We start from the raw sequence: 8,231 nt of genomic DNA, 5'->3' as shown, positions 1-8,231 counted from the left end.
CAGCAGTGCTTCAGCGGGGATCAGACCCTGCACAGGGACCCCTCTGCGGGTTCCCCCGTCCCCTCACAAAGCCGGGTCTGTTTGTGCCCTGGGGCGTGGGGTGAGCCCAGGGTGGCTCCAGCTCCCCACCCCTGCCTTGGGATCACGGTGGGAACGATGCCCCGGGTGCTCAAAACCCTCCCTTTCCCACAGCCACCCTCCATGCCCGGGCTCGCTGCACTGGTCAGCGGGTGCCGGGGGGAAGCCACGTCCCCATGGTCCCCACAGGGAGCCCGTTCACCCTCTGCAGCCAGCAGCATCCTTCTGTCCGAGCCCAGCACTATGTTCCCATCCCCATTCTCCCTCGGGCTGTGACCTGGAGCCACTGCAGAGGGGCAGAACGCCCATCCTGCTGCCTGTGGAGGAGCTCCTCCATCCCCACTGCCCGTGGGCTGTCACCAAGGGCGTGTTTAAAAGCAAACCCGGGATTTGGGGAGGGGGGGAAGCCTCTTCAGCCCTGGCTGGTCTGGAAACCCAGTTCTCAACGGCTCAGGCTCCTTCACTGACCCTGTAAGTACAGTCCCTGCACAGGGCAGATGCTGATGCTCCAGCTCCAGCTCAGCCACCCCATCCCCAGGGCTTTGCTGGGCGCTGCCTTTGAGCCTGCCCCTGTTTTCCATCCCCATCTCCACGTCACCCGGGCAGCCCTCCTGCGAGGGGAGGCACGTGGAACACGCTGGGTTCCTGATGCACATTGGAACCTAGGCTGGGATCACGCTTCTGCATCCGAGAGGAGCAGCGCTCCCAGGGCAGCTTCTCCTGTTCCTGCCTTTGCCCTGCGGCTCTCTGGGCTGTGAGCAAACCGATGGCTGCCAATTTGAACCATGGATGCAGGGAGCTGAAAATGATGCTCCGTGCACGGACCCCCTTTTCTGCTTAATTGCCCCATTCCCACGTGGAAACCACCTTGGGCTGGGAATTTGCCTCTGCTCAGAGCCGGGGTAGTAAAGGTGGAGGGAGCAGGGCTTGCAGACAGCAGCATCTTCTCCCTGCAGCATCCTTTCCGCCCCCCGTCCCACCCGATGCCCAGCGCTGCCGTGCAGGGTGCATGTGCAGGATGACCTGGGGGGCTACACCGTGCCCCCCCATAGTGCAGGATGACCTGGGGTTACACCGTGCCCCCCCATAGTGCAGGATGACCTGGGGCTACACCGTGCCCCCCCATAGTGCAGGATGACCTGGGGGGCTACACCGTGCCCCCCCATAGTGCAGGATGACCTGGGGTTACACCGTGCCCCCCCATAGTGCAGGATGACCTGGGGTTACACCGTGCCCCCCCATAGTGCAGGATGACCTGGGGTTACACCGTGCCCCCCCATAGTGCAGGATGACCTGGGGTTACACCGTGCCCCCCCATAGCGCAGGATGACCTGGGGTTACACCATGCCCCCCCATAGTGCAGGATGACCTGGGGTTACACCGTGCCCCCCCATAGTGCAGGATGACCTGGGGTTACACCGTGCCCCCCCATAGTGCAGGATGACCTGGGGTTACACCGTGCCCCCCCATAGTGACCTGTCACACCCGCTGCTGCTGCTCCTCTGACAATAAAAGCCATGCTGGCAACTGCCAGCGACGCCTCGGTCCTGCCAGTGTGGGGCAAGGAGTTTTATTGTGCTCTGCCCCTTTTGGGGCGACTGTAAAGGGTGCAGGGAGGGGAAATGCAACCTTTACATAGGGCCGGGCATCTCTGTTGTCATCTCTGTGCCTCCTCTGGAGCCAGGCTGAGAGAGCTGGGCTGGGGCAGCCTGGAGAAGGGAAGGGGAGACCTGAGAGCAGCTCCAGTGCCTGAAGGGGCTGCAGGAAAGCTGGAGAGGGGCTTGGGACAAGGGCCTGTAGGGACAGGCCAAGGGGAATGGCTTGAACCTGCCTGAGGGGAGACTGAGCTGAGCTCTGAGGCAGAAGCTCTTCCCTGTGAGGGTGCTGAGGCGCTGGCACACGGTGCCCAGAGAAGCTGTGGCTGCCCCATCCCTGGCAGTGCTCAAGGCCAGGTTGGACACAGGGGCTTGGAGCAAGCTGCTCCAGTGGAAGGGGTCCCTGCCCAGGGCAGGGGTTGGAGCTGGAGGAGCTCTCAGGTCCCTTCCAACTCAAACCCACCTGGGATTCTGCTCTGAGTAGTTTATACCAAGTAACACAGGTTTCCGCATGCCCGGCACCGCACTGGGCTGGAGCTCCAGGCAGCGAGGAAATCCATGGCCTTGGACAAGCCTTGGAACATCAGGGATTTAAGCAATGTCCTTGAGGACACCAGAACCTCCGTGGCTTGGCACAAGGCTGGAGCAGACATTCAGCATCCCAATGGGGTTTCATCCTCTCGAGCCAGGCTGTTATCACAGCCCCACGCTGCTGGGTTTGGGGTCAAAGCACAGCCTGAGCCCTGCCGCCGCGTTCAGCTCGCTTGGAGGTGCCATAAAGCCCTGAAATGAACCCAGACGGGAGCCCCGCCAGCCCTGGAGAGATCCCTGAGGATTCAATGCCCCAAACCGGGCTCTTGTGGTGAGCAAACAGCAGCCGCAGCGGCACCTCCCACTGCTGGCGCCCAGGGCTTCCATTAGGGTGCTGGAAAGGAGCAGTTCTAAAGCGGTCCCTTGGCCTGACCCTCGGCAGGGTTCGTTTCACCCCACGGGAGGGCTGTGGGCAGGGAACGGAAGCGGGATTCGACGGAAGCCTTGCGGAGCAAGCCCTTGGCTGCAGGCGGGCAGCCCCAGGGCACGGCTCTGGGAGCTGCGAGAGGGACGGGGGGGAACGTGTGGTTTCAGAGCAGGGAGGGGAGGGCGATACCCGGCTCCGCAGGCTGGGATGCTCCGGAGGAAGCCCCAGGCGCACCCCTCGGCTGGGAGGTGCGGGCAGGGAGATGACAACGGTTTGTGTTGGAAGGGACCTCAAAGCCCATCCAGCTCCGGCCCCTGCCCCGGGCAGGGACCCCTTCCACTGGAGCAGGGTGCTCCAAGCCCCCGGGTCCAGCCCGGCCTGGAGCCCCACGGACGGGAGCGGAGCAGCCGCGGGGAGCAGCATCCTCCGCGCTCCCTGCCCCGGGCTCGCTGCGGCGCTGGGTTCATCCCCTAAGGAATGCAGGGAGGTTTCCCGGCCCGAAGCTCCGGGTGGCCGCTGCTGCTCCCAGGCGCAGCCCCTCGCGGGGCCGGGAGCCAGCTTGGCCCTTGCTCACGGCTGGAATTAGCCAGGAGCCCCTCTGGGATCCAGGCTCAGCTGCATGCAGAGAGGCCGAGGGGCGGCTCAGGCTGCTCAGCGCTAATCGCTGACTGCTGGGAGCCTGCGCTGGTCTCCCGGGGCGTTTCCCCACTCCGGTATAAAGCTTGGTCCTCGGGGCCAGGAAGCGCTGGTGGGGAGGGTCACCACTGGGGGTGATGAATGGGGACACCCCCGTGAATCCTAAATGCTCGTGGTGGGAGCTCTGCAGGGCTCATGCAGAGAGGAGGAGGAGCAAAGAGAGGAGGAGGAGGAAGGTCTCTGCCTTCCCTGTAGCTCTGGGGGCTCAGTGAGCTGGGTTAAAGCCAGGTCCCTGGAGGGAAAGTGCCCAGAGCTCTGTCCTTGGATGTCTTGCAGCCCCTTGGAGGTGTTTGGTTCTGTGGGGCTGCAGCCTTCCCCTGTCTGAGAAGGGCACCAAGGTAACATGTAAGGGGATTTTGGGGTGGAAGCTGGGGCTGTGTGGTTTGGTTTGCCCTGGAGACCTCTCATAAATCCCCCACCCTTATGGAGGACCAGGCTTCAGGGCTGCTTGACGCCCCACACAGGAAGGAGAGATTGATGGAGCTGGGTATCCTGTGCTGATCCTCTGGACCAGTGCTCCTGTGTGCGGATGGAAATGCCACCCCTCTGGGGACATGTGGGTGCCCAGGAGGTTGTCCTGCACCCAGGGACCATCAGCACTTCGGTGTCTGCGCTGTGATGGCTCAGCCCCATAGGGAGAAGCTGGAGAGTTTTGGTCTCCTCCTCCCAAAGGCATCTCCAGGGCAGTGATTTAATTTGGCAAGGGTGCAGGCTGCAAATGTGCTTACCAGATTGCTGGGAAGCCTGGAAGAGACAAGTGAACCAGAAACATCCTTTCCCCACAGCTCCCTGGCCTGCTGCTCACCACCAGCAGCTTGCTGGCATGCCGAGCCTCCCTGTTATCCCCCCTTAACCCTGTCTGTGCATGCCTGTGCTGGAAAAGCCATGATGTGGATGATGTGTGGGCTGAGATTGGTGCCTGTGGCTTTAGCTTCCCCCCCTTGTTGCGCTTGGGTTGAGCCCTCCTGAGTGACAAGGGGCAGGAGCTCCTTGCACTGATGCTCAAGTCCTCTTGGTACCTGCTGCTCTGCTTACATACCCTATGTGGGTTTGGGGATCTTCCTTACAAATTAAGGCTACTGCAGGGCTGGGACTCAACCCCAGCGGCCAAAACCTTGCTCAGAAAGAAGAACCCGTGCTTCGATGGGGATGGTAAAGCTGGATTCGGCAGGAGATGGGATCACCTCTTAGCAAGGCACGCAGAGGAAGCCTAAGAGGTGGGGTGGAGCTGCAGCCTTTATCATCAGCCTTGTGCCTTTAGTTGTGTGTGTAAAATAGAGGGTTTGGGCTTTCTGAGGGCTCTTCCTGGAGGAGCAGTGTGTGCATCTGGCCTCCCTGCAGCCCCAGACCCGCTGGGGGGTGATGGGGAAAGCAGAGCTGCTGGCAGCATCTTCCAGGCAGGTCCTGCTTTTAGACCCCCAAACCAAGCACAACCTCTCCCCTAACCCAAAGCCATCCACTAGGCTCACGGAGCTTGTCTGGGTGGTGCAATGCTCCCTCCTGTTAAGGTGCCCATGTTGGGTGCCTGGGGACTGCTGGGTCTGGGGGTGCCAGAGGGCAAGAGCCCAATCCAGGGGGATTTTCCTTGGCCCAGCAGCTCGTCTATCCCAAACCACCAGTTTTAGGGCAGTCTCCTGCAGTGAGCGTGGTGGCTCCGGGGCTCAGTCCCTGTCACCCCCCCGGGGCTCCCTAAATGTCAGGGTTTGCCTGGGGTGAAAGCAGGGACAAGGGGGGCTGGTTCCTGGTGCAGGGACACGATGGGGTTGGGAAGGGACGATGCCTGAGCGGCTCTTTCCAACCACTGTTGCTATTTCTGTGCCCGCGCTCTCAATGCGAGCCCTGCTGCTCGCTTGTTGCTGTTATAAATAGCTGTGGAGCTGCCTGGGACTCCATGGAAATTCAGGAATGCTTCCAGGGGGAATCTGGGGCTGAGATCTAGGGGGCTTGGAGCTACATCCCCCTTCTTGCTTGCTTGCTTTTAAGCTATTCAATAGCTTAGCTCTAACGAGGAGCAGAGGCTCTGCAAGGCAAAGGGGGTTTTAGCACAGCCAAAGGAGTTTGCTGGCCCTGAAAGGAAAAGGTTGGAACTGCAACGGGGACAAAAGCAAGAGGAAAACCCCTTCTGCAGCCCAGCAGCTGCCTTGCTCCTGGGGTTCAGTTTTAAGGCATCACCTCCGGGTCCGGCAACAGCAGATGGACCTGGGGCATGTACTGCAGTGGAGGTGAGGGCAGGAGGAGGGTGCACAGGAGAACAGAGTGGTTTGGGTTGAAAGGGACCTTAAGGCTCATCCAGTCCCAACCCCTACCATGGGCAGGAGCACCTTCCACTGGAGCAGCTTGCTCCAAGCCCCTGTGTCCAACCTGGCCTTGAGCACTGCCAGGGATGGGGCAGCCACAGCTCCTCGGGCATCCCTACTGCCAAGCTCTGGGCAGTCTGCTTTGGCCCACACTGCATCTGCTGGCCTGTGTGCACAGTGGGGTTCGGGTGCAGGCTTTTAAGGTAACGTGGGATCCATCCCCACTGCAAGAGCTTGGCCAGAGCCTGGGGGATGAGGCTGCTCCCTCAGGGAAGATCAAGGAGAGACGCCAAGTCCTGGAGGCTCTTTGCTGCTCCAAGTTTCCTTTGTTCTGGGCCAACCACACATCTTTTCTTTTGCTTTCTCTCTTCTCCTTTCCCTCTTTCTAATGATAATATTTAAACCCATCCAAACCGGGCTCCCCAGTGCAGCCTGGCCCCACCACTGGGGAGCTCTGCCTGCCCTCACTGGGGCTGTGAGGCTGTAGGAAAACACTGATGCTGAGGACTGGTCCTCCCCGAGCGCAGCCCCTGCTCGCCTCGCGTGCGTGGAGGATCCCTGTGGATGCCGGTGCTCTGCTCTTCCAGGCAGCCTGAAAGAAAGGTAAGGACAGGGCTTGTTTTCAAAGGACGTGGTATGTCATGTGCGGGGCATAACACAAAGGCAGCCGTTCCTGTGGGCTGCTCAACGTAAATCCCAGTGGGAACAAGCCTTACTCCCTGTTTTCTGGGTGTTTTGCCACAGAGTTTTGACTCCCGAGCTCTGCTTATTGATGCTGATGGGTTAAATGTATTCCCAGGCACCCACCGCATCCCTTCCCTGGCACCAGCAGCCTACGGGAGCTGCATCCACCTACCCGAGCCAAAGCCCTCGGGGTTTGGGATCGAAGCCCTTTGGAGGTGGCTCGGACATTCCCATGGGATGTAAAATGGGAGCCTCGGGGTCTGTTCAGAGCTGCAGAGTCAGGAAGGGGGAAAAGATTCCCTATTTTGCAGCGGAGGAGACCTAGAGCTGCAATAAACCCCCAGCAAGGAGAGGGGCTCTTGGCTTGCCGGGACCCCGTGAACCACCCGGAATGTGTTTTCCTGCTGGCGCTGGACAAGGAGAGGTGGTTTCCTTGGCGCTGCGAGGAAGATGAGGTGGGGCTTCGAGCTGTCTGTGTCGTGCTGTGAGCTGGCATGGGCCGGAACGTCGGCAACACCGTTCCTCCCCTCCAAAGGGTGGGTGGGAAGGGGGCTCAGCCCCAAATCCCCCAGTGCCTGTTTGCGGGGGGGGGCAGTTTATTGAGTTGCTGGAGTCTGCAGCAGGATTTCCCCTGGCGCAAGGAAGATTCGAGCTGCTTTTAAAGGAAAGCTCCCATGAAATCCCACCGTTTCCCTGGGATCCCACCCGGCAATTCCCGTCCCGTCCCCCCCTCCCCAGCCCCTGCATCAGCAGCCGCCGGGCTCCCTAATCCCGCCCCGGAGCGGGTCACGGCCCCTCTGCCGTCCCGTGGATGTGATTTAACGTGTGCCATGTGATGGGGCTTTGCCTTCAGCTGCTGCCAAGCACCCCCCTCGCTCGCCCCTGGTGAGGAACGGGGAATGGCCGAGCCCTGAGCAGCCCTCCTGGGGCTGCTGTCGCATCCCCTGCCCTGCCCTGCCCTGGACAGGAGGTTTAACCCCCCCATGCAGTGAGGACCACAGCCCCATCCCGAAGAACACCCTGATCTCTACCCCGGCTCTACCTGCTTTTAGCCAAGCCATGCTCTCCATGGGGCAGATGGGTTTAGAAACCCCGTCAGGAGGCAGATGCCTCGCTGGTACCTTGGCATTTCAGGTTTATGCTGCAGCTGAACGGCTCCGAGTCCCCAGGGGGGTTTATTAATTTCCACTTGTTGCCTTCTCGCAGGCTGTGGGGTGTGTGGGTCCCACAACCCTGCCCAGGACTTCCCTGCTGGAGGAAGCACCCTTCTTCCTTCTCCTATAATGATCTTCCCTGTATTTTAACTACTTTTAAGTAACCCTGACAGCTTTTCTGGGAGGATCCCATGAGAATCGTGGCCCCTTTCTTTTGCACCTCACCCCCAGCCCTGTCTCCATCCCCTGTAGCTTTGCCATAACCCCTCCTAACCTGGCAGCTTGAGGGAGCCCTTTCCCAGGTGATCCCAGTCCCGATTTGGAGGGACATCACCGTCCCCATCTCATCCCCAAGCTTGCAATAAAGCCTCATCCTTCCTCCTTATCCCAGATCCAGTCTTTTCTCCCTGCCAGTGGCTGGGAGATGCTCGTCCCGATATCATCAACCCATTTTCCACTTCATTCCATACTGGATATTGCCCCAGCCAAGACCACACATTAATCCTGTGGGAAAGGCCCCTCCAGGGGCTTACTTGGGCTGCAGACAAGAATTGTCCCTGTGGATCTGGCTGTGCTGAGACCTTCCCAAAGAGCAGCATCCCCAGGGTGAGTCTTTGGCTTCAGGGCTTGGGGGTGTCAGGGTTTTACCTGCTGCAGAATGGGGAAACCCTTGGATTGCCTGGGATTCGGCAGGCAACGGATTGTAACATTCCATGTAAAATCCAGGTAAAATTCCCTGGTCACCCCCAGGCAGGGGGAGGAGGGGTGG

The sequence above is a fragment of the Pezoporus occidentalis genome, unplaced genomic scaffold (genome assembly GCF_034315485.1).
Source record: "Pezoporus occidentalis ecotype Australia unplaced genomic scaffold, CSIRO_AGI_Poc_V1 ctg250, whole genome shotgun sequence".
NCBI classification, from domain to species: Eukaryota; Metazoa; Chordata; class Aves; order Psittaciformes; family Psittacidae; genus Pezoporus; species Pezoporus occidentalis.
This window is presented reverse-complemented; position numbering follows the sequence as displayed.